The sequence below is a fragment of the Peromyscus leucopus genome, chromosome 19 (genome assembly GCF_004664715.2).
Source record: "Peromyscus leucopus breed LL Stock chromosome 19, UCI_PerLeu_2.1, whole genome shotgun sequence".
In the NCBI taxonomy this organism is placed as follows: domain Eukaryota; kingdom Metazoa; phylum Chordata; class Mammalia; order Rodentia; family Cricetidae; genus Peromyscus; species Peromyscus leucopus.
In genome coordinates, this window is record NC_051079.1 from 69748168 (window position 1) to 69765166 (window position 16999).

Consider the following 16999-nt stretch of genomic DNA (forward strand, 5'->3'; position numbering starts at 1 on the left):
ACACACACACACACACACACACACACACACACAGAGAGAGAGAGAGAGAGAGAGAGAGAGAGAGAGAGAGAGAGAGAGAGAGAGCTCCATGGAAGTAATTTCAGTCCATGGAATCAAGCTCCATGGAAGTAATTTCACTCCTGGTACTATAAGCCTGATCAAAAGCCTCTGACTAGGGAACTCACAGGCCCTAGGTGGGAGACTATCTCACCATTGTTTTGCTAACTAGACATGATATCAACCGGCATTCTATGTATTTATAATTGTGGATTTGTGCTGTTCTCAACTTTGGTCAGTGAAGCTTCTTGCAGTAGTCCGTGTTTAGTGCAGAGGCTCAAAACTTGTCAAAGTGCTGAGTAAGAGGAGCTCTGAGTGCTCGGCTGTGGTTGGGCATCTGCATGAATGACCCATCACTCAGGATTCAGGGAGCTTCACCAAAGATGGGTCAGAAACGATGTAAGAGCTCGTAGATGAGGAGGAAAGCTATGAAATGCCGTCCTCTGGATGTGGCATGGCTGCTGGAGGATGGTCTGCATGTCAAATGTGTTGCTCTGTGTGGGGGTATTGTGTTCCCCAAAATATTGTGTACTCTAATAAATTTATCTGGGGTCAGAGAACAGACAGCCACTAGATACAAAGGCTAGAAAATGGTAGCACTCACACCTTTAATCCTAGCATTCCAGAGATAGAAATCCCTCTGGCTCTCTGTGAGTTCAAGGCCACATTGGAAATAGCCAAGCATGGTGACACGCCTTTAATCCCAGAAAGCCAGCCTTTAATCCCAGGGAGTGGTGGTAGAAAACAAAAAGATATATAAGGCGTGAGGACCAGAAACTAGAGGCATTTTTGGGCTGGTTAAGATTTTGGCTATGGAGCAACACAATTCAGCTGAGAGCCATTCCGGATGAGGACTCAGAGGCCTCCAGTCTGAGGAGACAAAACCAGCTGAGGATCCGGCGAGGTGAGATAGCTGTGGCTTGCTCTGTCTCTCTGATCTACCAGCATGGACCCCAATAACTTGCCTCGGGTTTGATTTTATTAATAAGAACTTTTAAGATTCATGCTACATCTGGCGCCCAACGTTCGTGTTACGAATTCATGAAAAAGCTGTTTGCCTGTGGCCTTGTGAGCCCCAGCGCAGGCCCAAGCTACACTCAGCCGGTTGTGGTGGCGCACGCCGGTAGGATTTGCTGAAGGAGGCAGAGGCAGGAGGATCCCGAGTTTGAGGCCGGCCTAGGAGGTTTGGGAGAAGCTTTGGCCCAGACTGAGCCCCAAACAGTGGTGGGACCATGGAAGCAGTGGCTACTGCTCCACGTTGCCAGCTCCTTCTCATCATGTTGGTGACTGCGGTGATGCTGCTACCTGGGACGAAGGGTTTACTGCTGCTGGTTCAGAGAAGAATTGTCAGGACCATCGTGTTACAAGAAAGCATCGGCAAAGGTCAGTTTGAAAAAGTTTGGCAAGAAAAATGGTGGGGAGAAACTGCTGTGAAGATTTTCTGTTCTAGGGTAGAATGTTCATGGTTCCTAGAGACAGACATTTATCAGACTGTGATTGCTCCAAACCACAGAGGAGGCAAAAAAAAAAAAAAAAAAAAAAAAAAAGCCGCAGGAAACCATGACCATGCCTAACAGTGACTTTGAAATCTTCAAAAAGATGACAGGATCCTACAACGATGATTCCACATGGACTATGATAAAGCCATTAAGCCGATTAACACTGTGGAAAAATCAACTTTGGACTACAAACTGGTCAGAACAATTTCGAGAGGACTAGTTGAGATGATCCAGCCTGACAGACTACTCAAACAAGGACTTGAAACAAGCCCTGAACTTTCCTTTTATACAGAGACTGGACAAATGATACAGGACTTGATAATTAACCCAAAACTTTTCTTTTCAAGATTCCCTAAAGATATCTTCAACCCTAGAAAGCAAAAAGAAAAAGAGAATATAGATATGAGATAGATCATCGAATCTACTCTGAGAAAAAAGATAAAGAAATAATAGGATAAATAGGTAGATCATTGAATCTACACTGAAGAAAAAGGGGAAGATATAAAAATAACAAAAGGTAGACTACTGAATCTATTATGAAAAGAAAAAAGAGAAAATATGGATATGATAAGATAAAAAGGGAGATTATGGAATCTACTTTTAAAAAGGAACTACTTGTTTTAAATAAGATAAGTAATGAAAATTTTTTGGTCTGAGTTTATCAGATGTTACTGGACTGGACATTGTTAATACATATAATGGAGTTTTTTGTCTAGATCTGTCAAATGTTAATGGACTAGACATTGTTAATGTAATCTTGACTGTATATTGCATATACTTATTGAAGATAGTTTTTCTTGTATTAGTTATAAGCTTTTTTAATTTTAGACAAAAAGAGAGGAGATGTGGGGGTATTGTGTTCCCCAAAATATTGTGTACTCTAATAAATTTATCTGGGGTCAGAGAACAGACAGCCACTAGATACAAAGGCTAGAAAATGGTAGCACTCACACCTTTAATCCTAGCATTCCAGAGATAGAAATCCCTCTGGCTCTCTGTGAGTTCAAGGCCACATTGGAAATAGCCAAGCATGGTGACACGCCTTTAATCCCAGAAAGCCAGCCTTTAATCCCAGGGAGTGGTGGTAGAAAACAAAAAGATATATAAGGCGTGAGGACCAGAAACTAGAGGCATTTTTGGGCTGGTTAAGATTTTGGCTATGGAGCAACACAATTCAGCTGAGAGCCATTCCGGATGAGGACTCAGAGGCCTCCAGTCTGAGGAGACAAGACCAGCTGAGGATCCGGCGAGGTGAGATGACATAGCTGTGGCTTGTTCTGTCTCTCTGATCTACCAGCATGGACCCCAATAACTCGGCTCGGGTCTGATTTTATTAATAAGAACTTTTAAGATTCATGCTACAGCTCTGATTGGTCAATAAATAAAACACTGATTGGCTAGTAGCCAGGAAGTATAGGCGGGACTAACAGAGAGGAGAATTGAGAGAGCAGGAAGGCAGAGGGAGACACTGCCAGCTGCCGTCATGACAAGCAGCATGTGAAGATGCCGGTAAGCCACGAGCCACGTGGAAAGGTATAGATTTATAGAAATGGATTAATTTAAGATGTAAGAGCCAGATAGCTAGAAGCCTGAGCCATTAGGCCAAACAGCTTAAATAATATAAGTGTCTGTGTGTTTATTTTATAAGTGGGCTGTCGGACTGCCAGAGCTTGGTGGGAACCGGAGAGAAAACTCCAGCTACACATGGCTGTTTGGATGCATCCACACACAGTAGCTGTGTCTAACTTCACAAAGGCTGTATAAGATCAAGCCAGTCCAAATTTTCCAGTGGATAGTGAAGACCCACAGACCCACCCTTAGCTGAGGAGCTCTTGGTGGTTGATGGCTGCCAAGGAAACAGAGAGTCACTGTCCTTTGGGGATATGGCCGTGCTGGTGGTAGCTCATTCCCCTGTGGATGGCGTCACACCCATGTACAATGGGCTGCACTAATAGAACTCAGGGGGTTATTAATAACAAAAATAAAAAGAGGCATAATAATAAAAATAAAGCTGAGAGAAGATTAGGAGGGCTAGAGGGAATTGGAAAGAGGTGATCTCAACAAGGAGCCAAACATAGAAATGAGAGAGAGAGAGAGAGAGAGAGAGAGAGAGAGAGAGAGAGAGAGAGATTCAGAAAGAAATCCAAACGGAAAAGCTGGAAATGAATACCTCAATAAATCAGATACAATCCTCAGTGTAAAGCAGCATCAAATTGCCAGAGCAGGAGGAGGAAGAACAGCGGGCTGGAAGACAGTGCTGGAGAATAACTATACCGAAGCAACAATAAATAAAGAAAATTATGTAATAAATATTATCTGGTCTAATAGTTTAGAATACCAATAGCAGAAAGCAAATGTCTTAGTCACGTTTTTTGTTGCTATCATAAGACACCATGACCAAGGCAACTTATAGAAGAAAAGATAGGACTTACAGCTTCAGAGGGTGAGTGTGTAACCATTGTGGCAGGAAGCATAGCATCAGGCAGGCAGGCAGAGCCCTGGAGCAGTACCTGAGAGTTTACCTCTTACCCACAAACACAAGGCAGAGAGAGGGCTAACTGGGAATGCCAAGGGCTTGTGAAACCTCAAAACCCACCCCTAGTGACATACCGCTTCCTAGGCCATACCGCCTAAGCCTCCCCAAACAGTTCCACCAACTGGGGATCAAGTGATCAAGTATATGACCCTTTGGGGGCCATTCTCATTCAAACACCACAGCAAAGAATACTCAAAGCTGCTAGAGGAAGTCCCAGGTCACTCACAAAGAGACCCCATAGAGATGACAACAGACCTTTCCACAGAAATCCTGAAGGCCAATAGGACACAAGCTAAGGTATTTCAAATCCCGAAACAAAACACTGCTACCCAAGACTATATATAAATATATATATGAATTCTCTGACACATTTGAAAGAGAAATAAAGGCTGTTTGTGGGGATGCAAATTAGGCCAGCCACTATGCAAATGAGTTGGAATTTCCTAGAAGTACAATCTGATTCAGTTTGATCATTCCTGTGAATGTACCTAACAGAATCAAAAGGAGCATACCGCAGAGATACCCACATACCCATGCTCATCACAGCAATACTCGCAGCAGCTGGTTACTGACCAGCATGGGTGTCCATCAATGGAACAGTGGATAAAGATACACCCAGGGCTGTCAATATGGCTCAGCTGGTAAAGGCATTTGTGGCCAAGCTTTAAGACCCGAGTCTGGTCCCTGGAACCCACAAGGTGGAAGGAGAGAACTAACTTCCACAAGTTGTCCTCTGACTTCCACACATGTGGCGTGTCACGCAACTGCCCCCCTTCACACATGGATAGCATTCATCCATAAAGGAAAAGAAAATCTTGTCACTAACAAGAAAATGAATTCAACCAGAGATAATCACATTAAGTGAAGTAAGAGAGATTCAGAAAGACAAATAATGAACGTTTTCACCTACATTACTTCTTAAAAAAATATTTTATGTATATGAGTGCTTTGCCTCCAAGTATGTATACGTACCACATTTGTGCAATACCTGGAGAAGATGTTGGATGCCCTGGGACTGGAATTACAAATGGTTGTGAGCCACCATGTCACCTGTTGGGCATCAGACCCCGGTCCTCTGGAAGAACATCCAGTGCACTTAACCTCTGAGCCACCCCTCCAGCCCCCACTTACATGTCTTTGCAAGAGACATTAAAGGAGGAGAAGAACATTTGGGAAGTGAGAGGGAACAAATGGGGGGGGGGGAGAAGATGATGGGCAGTGAAACTGATCCCAGTACATTGTGTACATCATGGGAGATGTCATCAGGAAACCCACTCTTTTTTACCCAGTTAATATGCACCAATGAAAAGTTAAAATATGGGGCTAGAGATCTGGCTCAGAGGTTAAGAGCGCTGGCTGCTCTTTCAGAGGTTCTGAGTTCAATTCCCAGCAACTACATGATGGGATGGCTCACAACCATGTATAATGAGATCTGGTGCCCTCTTCTGGCCTGCAGGCATACATTCTGGCAGAACACTGCATACATAATAAATCAATCTTTTTTTAAAGGTTAAAATATGAAAAGAAGAGCCCCTAAGTGTAACTGAAGACTCAAATGCAGCCCAAAGCCTCGAGAAATCTCAGCGCTTTGCAGAATCTTTGGCTTCATCAACAAATACATCTTCATTTCTTTGCAAATTTATTTTTTGTGCTGGACTGCTTTACCTATGTGTGCAGATGTGCAGCGTGTGTGCCTGGTGCTCACGGGGGTCAGACAAGGGCACTAGGTCCCATAGAACTGGAGCTGTGAATGGTTGAGAGCCACTCTGTGGGTTTGGGGAACCAAATCAGGAATCTTTTTTTTTATCCTGACCCTTTTATGTTGGGTGTTAAATGTAAATGCATACATTAAGGATAAGAACATACTGTACTCCAGAAGAAAATTACCACATAAAAGTCTGTTTGTAGTGAACTCTATTTTACAGCTAACATAAATTGTCTAGGAATCAAAATTCTCCTTATCCTGGCAGCTCAGCTGGTAGAGCACTTGCCCAGCATGCACAAAGCCCTGGGTCCCATTCCTGGCACCACAGAAGGCAGGTGTGGTTGGTTCCATGCCCAAACCAGACGTCTTCATGAGAGCCACAAGTGCTCTTAACTGCTGACCGTCTCTCCAGCCCCAACACATCTATTTTAGATTCTATTTATTTTTCATGATTTTGATTGACAATTTCATACATGCATATAATATGTTCTGGTCAAATCTATCACCATTCCTCCCCATCCAAATCATCCTTTTATCTCACCACCATATTTTCCCAACTTTATGACCTCTCTGTCTGTCTCTGTCTCTCATTTTCAAGCCCACTGAGTCCATGGATGCAGGACCATCTATTGGAGCATGAGTAACTTTTCAGGAGATACACCCCTGAAGAGAACTAACTACCCTTCCTCAGCAGCCAAACATGACAAAGCATCACACACACACACACACACACACACACACACACACACACTCACAGTAGCTGTGACTGCGTGTGTAGACCTGCACAAAATAAAATATAGTTTATGTTCAATGCAAGCAATTAACTCATATCATGTGCCAAGATGTCTGATGACCACACATGCTTGTCCAGGGACACGGTAGCAGGCCCAGGGAAGAACTGTAGAGCCACTGATGAAATCAGAATGTTTTCCTTTAAATGATGCTACATTAGAGGAGGAGACAGTCTCTGTGCCTCACACTTCTGTGTCTCCTTTAGAGTGGCATGACTCCCTTTATTCAGTAAGGAATACCTCAAAAGAAAAAATAACAACCTTCCACAGCCCTGGAAAACACAGACAACTGCTACCTTTAGAGTAAAGACAGGTAGACTCCTGATAAGATGGTTGTGCCTCTCTGTGGAGTAAAAGCCAGAAGACTACAAGATTTAGTTTAAAAAAAAAAACACTTATTAGTAGCAGGTTTTCTCCTTGGGTTCTTGACTTATCTCACCACAGATTCTTGGCCCTAGATAATGGGGTCTAGAATGGGTTTCAACTTGTGGAATGGGATTTAAGTTCAGTCAGAGAATAGTTAGTTACTCCCATGTCATTGGTGCCTAAACTCACAGCAGTTGTGACAGCGTGGACAAGATCTGCTCAAGTCAGACGAAGTCCCAGCATGGAGAGGGGAGGCAGGCCTGAAGTCCCATCCCTTCCAATGAAGCTCTTGGCAATTGCTAGCCACAGGGAGAGAAGGAATCAGCACTTTAAGGTTGTGGCTCATAGTAGGTTGACCACACAGCCAAAAGTATACAGCAGCATAAATTGTAATTGATGGGTCATGCATACATATGTATATGAAGGAGGGATACAAAGTTGGTTAGGGAAGGGAGGGTAGATCTGAGAGGAGTCGGAAGAGGTGGGTGGGTGAATATGACCAAAATGCATTTTATGAGCTTCCCAAATACCTAATTTAAAAATGAGGACAAAAAGGAAAGTCTCCTAAGTGTGGGTTCTTTTTCCTGTCTCTTAACTCATTGCATCCCTAGTTCTGAGGAACCACTTCAGGGCGGTTCTCCATCCTCCATGAAATGTCTCTGGAGATGCCCTGGGAGACACGTCCAGAGGTGTGTTTCCTAGGTGATTTCAGAATCCAGTCAAGTTGACAATGGAGGTGAACACACATGGTGTGAGACCCTAATCACAGCAAGGTTTAAAGTTATATTTGCCATCTCAGTGGGCTGAGAAGCATTTAATGCTAGAAATATAATTGAGTATGTTTTAAAACGTCATCAAATTAGCATGAGTTAGGGATTCAATCATCTTGAAAACACAACTCAATACTAAAACCTAAGGCATGCTGCGAGGCGCACACATTTTACAAAGCGAGAACATACTGAGTTTCACAGAATTTCCCGAAGATGAAAATCAAGTGCTACTTATTTTTAAAGAAAGGGATCATTATGAAAATTTCATGCAATTACCAAACTACAAAATTTTTTGCAAGTACTGAATAATGCCTTACTTTATTATTCTGCTTTTAAAGGATCACATAATGTAACCAGGAAGAGGATGATACAAAATGACATAAAAGCGCGCAGCTTCGTGTGACTGCATTTACGAGCAGGGTCCCCAGCTTCCCAAGTCCAACTCAGAATGGCTTATAAAACACTAGCGTGACAAAGAATTCCTTCCTCTCATTATGTTCTTCGTGTGCATGGGGGGCCAACAGCCTTCTAGTTTTCAATGGATAAATGGTTTCCATGGAAAGGGTGAGTCATTCCAGATGGGCAGACTCAGAAAACCCTACCTCTTATATTGCAGCTGCTACTTCCTGATGCCTGTCACTCGCACGCAGTAGACAACTGGGGGCAAGCCTCGCTTGAGGGCTCTGTCCCCTCTCAATTCCTTCTTGTCACTTTCTTCATCCCACGTGTGTTGAAGAAGTGTTAAGAATGACAGACCAGAAGAAATGGCTGTCATGTTCATGGGGACCTTAGTCGATGATGAGTGAAGATACAAGGCATCAGAAGTAAAACGCTGAGTGTGGACTTCAAAAGGCACAAGCAGCAGTGTGAGGAGATGAATGGCTACACATTGTGTGAGCAGCACAGGGGTGATAGAGCCGTCGCTACGGCTGTGCTACCCAGCTGAAGCAGAAAGGGAGGCGTGGAGCAGCGTCAAAGACCCTGGCTCGTCTCCTTAAACGCACATTGTGCCAAGAGTCAAGTTCACCTCCTCATTTGAAAGCGGGGAGCTTGTATGCAGCTCCACCATGAGCCCCACTTTGCTTTACATGCAGACAGTGGATGTTTTGGCAGTGGCTGTTGAGTGAGTCTACACTCCCTGTGTGTGCACAGCTCTGGAACATCTCAGTGTGGCTCTGGGTGGTTCTTCCAAAGCGGGACAATGACAAACTAGCATAGGTATTGCTTGAAAACACAATGAAAGAGCCAGCAACCTGTCTCACAAGACAAAGTGGCTTCTCAGTTGTGGTGATATATTGTGTCCCCCAATATACTGTGCACCCTAATAAAGCTCATCTGAGGAACAGAGGGAAAAGCCAGCCACTATATTAAACATAGAACTCAGGCAATGCTAGCACATGCCTTTAATCCTAGCATTCAGGAGGCGGAGTGCTGTGGGATGTTCTGTATGTCAAATGTGTTGCTCTGATTGACTAATAAACAAAACACTGATTGGCCAGTAGCCAGGCAGGAAGTATAGGAGGAACTAACAGAGAGGAGAATTGAGAGAACAGGAAGGCGAAGGGAGACACTGCCAGCCACCACCATGACAAGGGAGATGTAAGGTACCGGTAAGCCACGAGCCACGTGGTAAAGTATAGATTAATAGAAATGGGTTAATTTAAGATATAATTTAATTTAAGAACAGTTAACAAGAAGCCTGAGCCATTAGGCCAAACAGTTTAAATAATATAAGCGTCTGTGTGTTTATTTTATAAGTGGGCTATCAGACTGCTGGGGCTTGGCGGGACCCAGAGAGAAAACTCTAGCTACAGCAGAGATAGATCTATGCAGCATTCAAGGCCACACTGGGGAACAGAGCCAGGCATGGTGACACACACCTTTAACCTTGGCACCAACCATAGAGGTCTGGAAATCTGTACAAAGAGACAGGAAGTAATGCAGCTGGGCAGAGAATGGAAGTGAGATGCAGAACAGAAAGGCATATAGGTGTGGGTATACAGGAAGTAGCTCTCTCTGGCTGAGGATTTCCAAGTGGCAAGAATGTGGCTGGCTTCTTTCTGCTTTTCTGATCTCTCAGTTTTTACCCCAATATCTGGCTCCAGGGTTTTATTAAGAAGACCATTTAGCAATTTGTCTTACACTCAGCAAGCCTGATGGCCTGAAAGTTCACTTCTTGGACTATGCATGATAAAAAGAACAAATTCACACAAATTGTCTTCTGACCTCTATATCCATAAGCACACATGTACACAGAGACAAATAAATTATTGTTGAAAAGAAAGAATATATATCATCAAAAATACAGATATTATCCCCTACCCAGAATCATTTCCATGACAGCAGAAAAGAATCCATTTTATGTTGTTGAATAAGCATGAAAAGATCTGTAGCATGAATCTTAAAAGTTCTTATTAATAAAAACAAACCTGGAGCCAGGTGTTGGGGTGAATGCTGGAAGATCAGAGAAGCAGAACAAGCCACAGCCACCCCACCTTGCCAATTTCTCAGCTGTTCCTGTTTCCTCAGACTGGAAGCTTCTGAGTCCTCATCTAAATGGATCTCAGCTGAATTGAACTAAGAGCCGAAAAGCTTAACCAGGCTAGTTCCTGTTTTGCATGCCTATATACCTTTCTGCTTTCTGCCCTCACTTCCTGGCATTAAAGGCTCACTTCTAGGGATTAAGAGTGTGAGTCACCATTTCTGGCTGTTTCCAGTGTGGCTTTGAACTCACAGAGATCCAGATGGATCTCTGTCTCCCAAGTGATAGGATTAAAGGTGTGAGTGCCACCATTTTCTGGCCTCTATATCTAGTGGCTGTTCTGTTCTCTGACCCCAGATAAGTTTATTAGGGTGCACAATATTTTGGAGAACACAATATCACCACAAAGAGCACATGTTGCAAAGACTCTTGCCCTTCTGTGCAGGTGAGAAGGTACAGCCTCTACTTCAACCGTGCATGAACTGCAAACAGTAGGCAGACCTCAATCAAAAGACCAGAGACGACACCAAGTGCACACATCACACAGCCTAAATTTACCTGAAAACTGAAATGCCACTTCGTCCGCTGCCTGGCTTGATCACAGAAACAGGTTATTCATATCTGTATGAGATGATGTCACCTCGCAGCTCGGGGCCAGCCCTCCCTGAAGTCAGGCTCCGACCTCCCTCAGAGACCAGGTGCTGCCGTGCTTGATGTTGCCTCTAAATCCAGACCTCAACCATGGGATTTATCTAAACTTTGAAGACATTTGCATTCACCTGAAAGATCTAGAAATGGAATAATTTCATGCTTCGTACAGTAAAAGTTCAGGGAAATGGGGGGACTGGGGGAGGCTTTCTCTTCATCTCCACAGTGGAACTGAGCCCCTAACTTTCCTTTCCTTTTGCTTATGTACAGTTTATCAGAAGGTGATCTCAGGATGCACAAAGAGGAAGACAAATGTGCAATACGACAGGCAGAAAATTGTCACCAGAATGACTGGAATTGCCAAGGGTGAGAAATAGCCCGGAGCCTGCTGAGGTCTCTGATGCTGCCGCAGGTCTGCAGAGCTGCCCCCTGAAGCTGGGGAGGTAGGCACTCAGCTGTCTGTCTGGACACTTGACAGCCTCCCAGGAGCCCTCAAAGGCTGTTTCCAGAGCAGAAGCAGCATCTAAATTCCAAGGACAATTGTACCTTGGCCAGTCTTGTTGGAAACTGGAAGCTTGGAGGGTTGAAGGAGCCCTAAGCTCTCAGCCACCAAGTCATCTTAGTCCCACTGTGTAGGAACTGACTTTTGCTTCACAGCAGATTGAGCACAGAAGTGATATTCAGGGCAGGGGCCAGTCTGCTAACACTTGGATTACAGCTCCAGGGGAGCCCACAGAACACTGCTACAGATTCTGAGAAGAATGCACTGAGCTGAGACTGACCGAGACTCACCAGGCAGCAACCAGCAAGCCGATACAGCCCATCTGCCCTGCTTTGTCTGGATGATGTGCTGTGCTCCAGGTAAAGCCAACAGCGGAACAGAGGGATGCCCTCAGCATGAATGGGCCGAGATGGTTTTTCGTCAGGTTTGGAAACAGTGGACTGCCACTGAAGACACAGACAGATCAGAGGCAATGGGGGTTTTTGTCAACATCTTCCATCTTCTCCCTTCACCCCCTGCTGGAGCGCATAGTGTTCTATTCACACTCTCCAGTAACTAGTAGGGAAGAATTTGTTTCTATTCCTCAACCCCCTTCTGGGATGGATCTCACTCCTAAGTGAGGTTGGGTACAGGCATTCTGATATTTCCATTCTATCACCCCTGTTTCCCTGGAAATCCAGTTCACTAGAATGAAGCGGGGGTCTTTGGGGGACAGTCACAGTAGGCTTGTGTCAGCACACTCACTTCGAACCATGAAGTTCAAACCAGCATGGATGGAACTTTGTTGGGGGTGGTCACGGTGGTCGACACATGGCAGACTCACTTGTAAAGGTGAGTACTCCGCCTGGGCAGCCCCAGATTCCGCAAGCCTGTGTTCACCAATGGAGTCTGCTTCCCCCCACTGTGCTGCTCATAGGTTCCCATTTGTAAATGACACGGGCAGCTAACCTGACAAACCCAGTTGTCTGAAGCAGCCTTGTGGGGAACCCCTAAACAGAGATGCTCCAAAACCAACTGTTGGAAGCACAGCAGCCAGACACGGGGCTGTGGTGTGTGCAGGAGAGAAAGCTTGGGTTGTCGGGTAACAGCCTGGCACTTGCCCGGTCACCTCACTGTCAGCCAGGACAGCTCATCTTGTTCCAAAGAGGTGAACAGCTGAGGAGCACAGTCTGAAGTTAGGGAGCCATGTTCCACACAACCAGATGTGCATAGAAACCCACAGATGCCTTTGACCTTTAGGCTTTTATGAGGGCAATCAGTTGCTTCTGGTTGGATATCACATTCTTTCTCCTCTGTTCCAACTGAACTTTGAAATAAGTTTTGGCAAATCTTATCTCTGCAGACAGATCCTCTGTGGCCACAGTGTACAGGAAATTCGGTCCTCAAATGACATTAAATAGACATGTTTCTATGTCACCATCATATTGTAGCAATAACCTCAGCCCACCCATCACCACTAAGAACTCTTAAGTCTTTGTTGAAACCTCAAATGAGGTGGTATTGTGTTCCCTGAAATATTGTGCACCCTAATAAACTTATCTGGGATCAGAGACAGAACAGCCACAATATTAAACATAGAGGATAGGCAGTGGTAGCACACACCTTTAATCCCAGCACTCGGGAGGCAGAGCTAGGCAGAAATCCATGTGTTCAAGGATACAGCCAAGCATGGTGACTCTCGCCTTTAATCCCAGGGAGTGATGGTAGAAGGCAGAAAGATATATAAGGCATGAGGACCAGGAACTAGAAATATTTGGCTGGTTAAGCATTTGGCTGGTTAAGCATTTGGCTGGTTAAGCTTTTAGGTTTTGAGCAGCACAGTTCAGCTGAGACCCATTCTGGATGAGGACTCAGAGGCCTCCAGTCTGAGGAAACAAGACCAGCTGAGGATCCGGCGAGGTGAAGTAGCTGTAGCTTGTTCTGGTTCTTTGATCTTCCAGTTCACCCCAATACCTGGCTCAGGTTTGATTTTATTAATAAGACTTTTTAAGATTCCTGCTACACTCAAATATAGTTGGGCTGGGAATCTTAAAATCCTGTGTCTGCACAACCTAGCAGTAGTGCAGATGTGTTTTTTGATATTTGAATTTGGCATTGAAAAGCAAGTAGCATTTGGACTTTGTGTCCAATGAGGCACAAAGGGAAATATTTTAAAGTCCATTATTAGGGCTGTAGAGATGGTCCAGCAGTTAGGAGTACTTGTTGCTCTTGTAGAAGACCCAAGTTCAGTTCTCAGCACCCACATCAATCACTTCATAACTGCCTATAACTCCATTTTTGGGGATTCAACAATGCCCTCTTCAGGCCTCTACAGGCACCTGCACTCCACATGTACATACCCACAAACCACTGGACTCATATATACATAACTAATTTTAAAAAAATCTTAAAGTCCATTACCAAAAGCCTTCCACAATCCTCAGATAAAACAATCAACAAAGAATAAAGGTTTTGGCACTGCCGGATGAATATCTCATGCAATGTCGTTTATACTCAAGTATTAAGCAGGCACACACACACACACACACACACACACACACACACACAGCCCTTTTTAAAGTATAAAGTTGATGTCTTATAGGGTGACCTACATTCAGATAAGTCCACAGTTAAGAAACTTTTCCAAGATGGTTGCATTCCTTCCAAAAACACTTTCTTTAGCGAATTCTGTTTCTTGAGAGGTGCCCTTTTAGTATAATCTTTAACAACTGTGCATTCCATGTTTGTCTTAGGAGCCTGTCTATCCATGCAATGTTATTTTTTTTCATAGGTTTCAGAATAGAATTTTTAACTTCAGCACTCGTTCTGGTAGAGCGTGTATTGAGAACTTTTTCATTTCACGAATGAGTGGCAGAGAGAAAGAGGAGGAACAGCAAGGTGGATGATGGGAGAGGACTGGTTGGGTGATGTATGAAAAAGTGCAGGCTCCCCTTGCTCTTTCAGACTCAGTTTCCCCACAGGACCTCCAGTGCAGACAGCAGCTGGCAGGCCATGATGAGTACAAGCACAGGTTACTGTGTTCTCGATACTAAGATGATCAGATGTAGCTGGAAGTTTCTCTGGTCCCGCCCTGTGCCCAGCTCTGCAGTCCCACAGCCACTAATAAAATAATCTCTCAGAGGCTTAATATTAATTGCAAACTATATGGCCTATGGCTCAGGCTTCTTGCTAGCTAGCTCTTATAACAACACAACCCATTACTATTAATCTATGTATCACCACATGTTCCATGTCCTTACCTGCGTCCCCTTACATGTTGCTCCTTGGACAGCAGGTTGGCATCTCCCCTTACTCTCTTTCATGGTCTCTCTTGGATTTTCCCACCTGGCTCCATCCTGCCCTGCCATAGGTCAATGCAGCTTTATTTATTAGCCAATGGGAGTAATACACATTCACAGCTACAGAAAGATATCCCACAGCAACCAGAGAAGCAGAGAGGTGAGGTCTATTTCAGGTGTCATGGGAGGAAAATAAGAACCTTCCCTCTAACCCATGGCTGTCAACTAGGAGAGTTCTGATTGGAGCACAGTTTCCCATGTGTGCCAAAATACCTAACTGGTTATCAAGACATGACTTCTGTAAAATAAGTGTGCAGGTAGCTTTCTCCCACAGAAGACAGCAGATCCATCTACATGATATGCACCAGAGACAGGGACAGAGGCTGAGCTTGCAGCTGTGAACAAAACTGATCCAGTCTTGCTAGGGACACCCATATATTCTCACCCTTAAAACTGCAGCCATTCAGTCTGCACACCACTGAAGAAAAGTGAATGGGCTATTTCAGTAGTCAAGGAGATAAATCTGTATAGTCCATCCCATGACAGTGATCCTTCATGCTATATGCTATTTTACTCTAACAATTACATTGATAGCGATGTTAGATTTCAAATTAACTTTATTTGCATCATACAATACAGTGTACCAGCCATTCTCATTGGACTGTGCAGCCTCAACTGTGAGATGGTTTTCAGAAATGACATTGGGTCACATTTCTGTGATGGTAAGTGCTAACTGTAAACATAACAGAATCTACAATTATCACCCAAGAGATGGGTTTCTTGCCATGCCTGTGGGGAAATTACTTTCAGTTTGTTCATTAAGGTTGGAAGATCCACCCACTAGGGGTGGCACCATTTCCTGAGCTGGGATCCTGGCTAACATAAGTGAGAAAAAAGAACCGAGCAGCAGCATGCATCCATTGAGTCTTCACTCTTGATCATGGATGTGGTGTGATCGTCTGCTTCACCCCCCTGATAGGATGGACTGTGGCCCCTGAACTGCAAGCCAAAATAAACCCTCTCTCCCTTCATTTGTTTTGTCTGAGTATTTTATCATAGCAACAGGACAAGAACCAAGACAATATTTAAAAGACACACACACACACACACACACACACACATTTGCAAAATTAATTACATATCATGGGGAAAGCATCTCAACTTTAATCACTCATGTTTAATATAGAGCAGAAATATGACTGTTCTAATAAAATTTCAAACACTTGTTCAGCCCCTTGGAGAATTATTAAATTAAAGAGAAGAGAAACATTTTAGCCTCCCTGCCTGTGAAGTTGCATTCAAGTATTAATACGGAGTTAGAAATTCCATGAGAAGGATGTTTTCACTCACTCACAAGGCTTCATGCTGGAGAGACTGCTGTTTTCTACCTGATTCAAACCCTTCAGTGTGAACAAGTGTCTCCTCTGACCCTATCCACATCTTTCTGCATTCCAGGTCATGTCTGTTCCACAGAGCCTCCTGTTGAGGGGGTAAAAGTAAAGTTCACAAAGTAGTCATTTCCTCAGGAGCCAGCAAGGGATGTGTGGGTCTCCTTTAGGCCCAAGCTTACTCTGTGTATCAAATATAACTGTCCATCAATTAAACACTACCTTTAAAATGTCCCCCACGCTCATTCCAATGTAGAATTAAAGGCTCTTATTCTGCCCCTGCCTGACTTGCTGCTGACATCTCTGCCAGCTCCCAAGTCATGATTAAATCATGTATCTGACATTCTATCCTTTCTTCTGATTCCAGTTATCATTTGCTCATCTTAGGTGTGTATAAATTGTATTCTTTATTTCACATTATACTGCTAATTATATGAGAAATTAACCATTTTAATTGTTTTTCATCCAATAGACTTATTTAGATGTTCCCTTCATATTGTATCTCTTTAAAATACACTTTTGCATCGCAAATTTACTAAGAGTTTAGGTGTAGTGTCAAATGCCTTTAATCCCAGCACTTGAGAAGGAAAGACAGGAGAATCTTTGTGAGTATGAGACCAGGCTGGTCTATATAGTGAGTTCTAGGACAGCCAGAACTATATAGTGAGACCCTGACTTCAGAGAGAGAGAGAGAGAGAGAGAGAGAGAGAAATTACTAAGACCCTGGCTTACTAATACAATTCTAAGTGCCCATATTTGATCCCTAAGAGGATCTCTCTAGCTATCTCCATGATTATTGATAGGCATCTGGGTCAGAGATTCTTCCATTTATGAGAACATTGGCTCATATTTGTCCTTGTTCATTCATTTTCTCATTCATAAAAGAAGCATTTTCTCTATACCAACCACTGTGCTAGACACCCTTTTGTGCACACACAGAAGGCACATGTGTCTCTCTGCTAAGGTCCATCTGACGG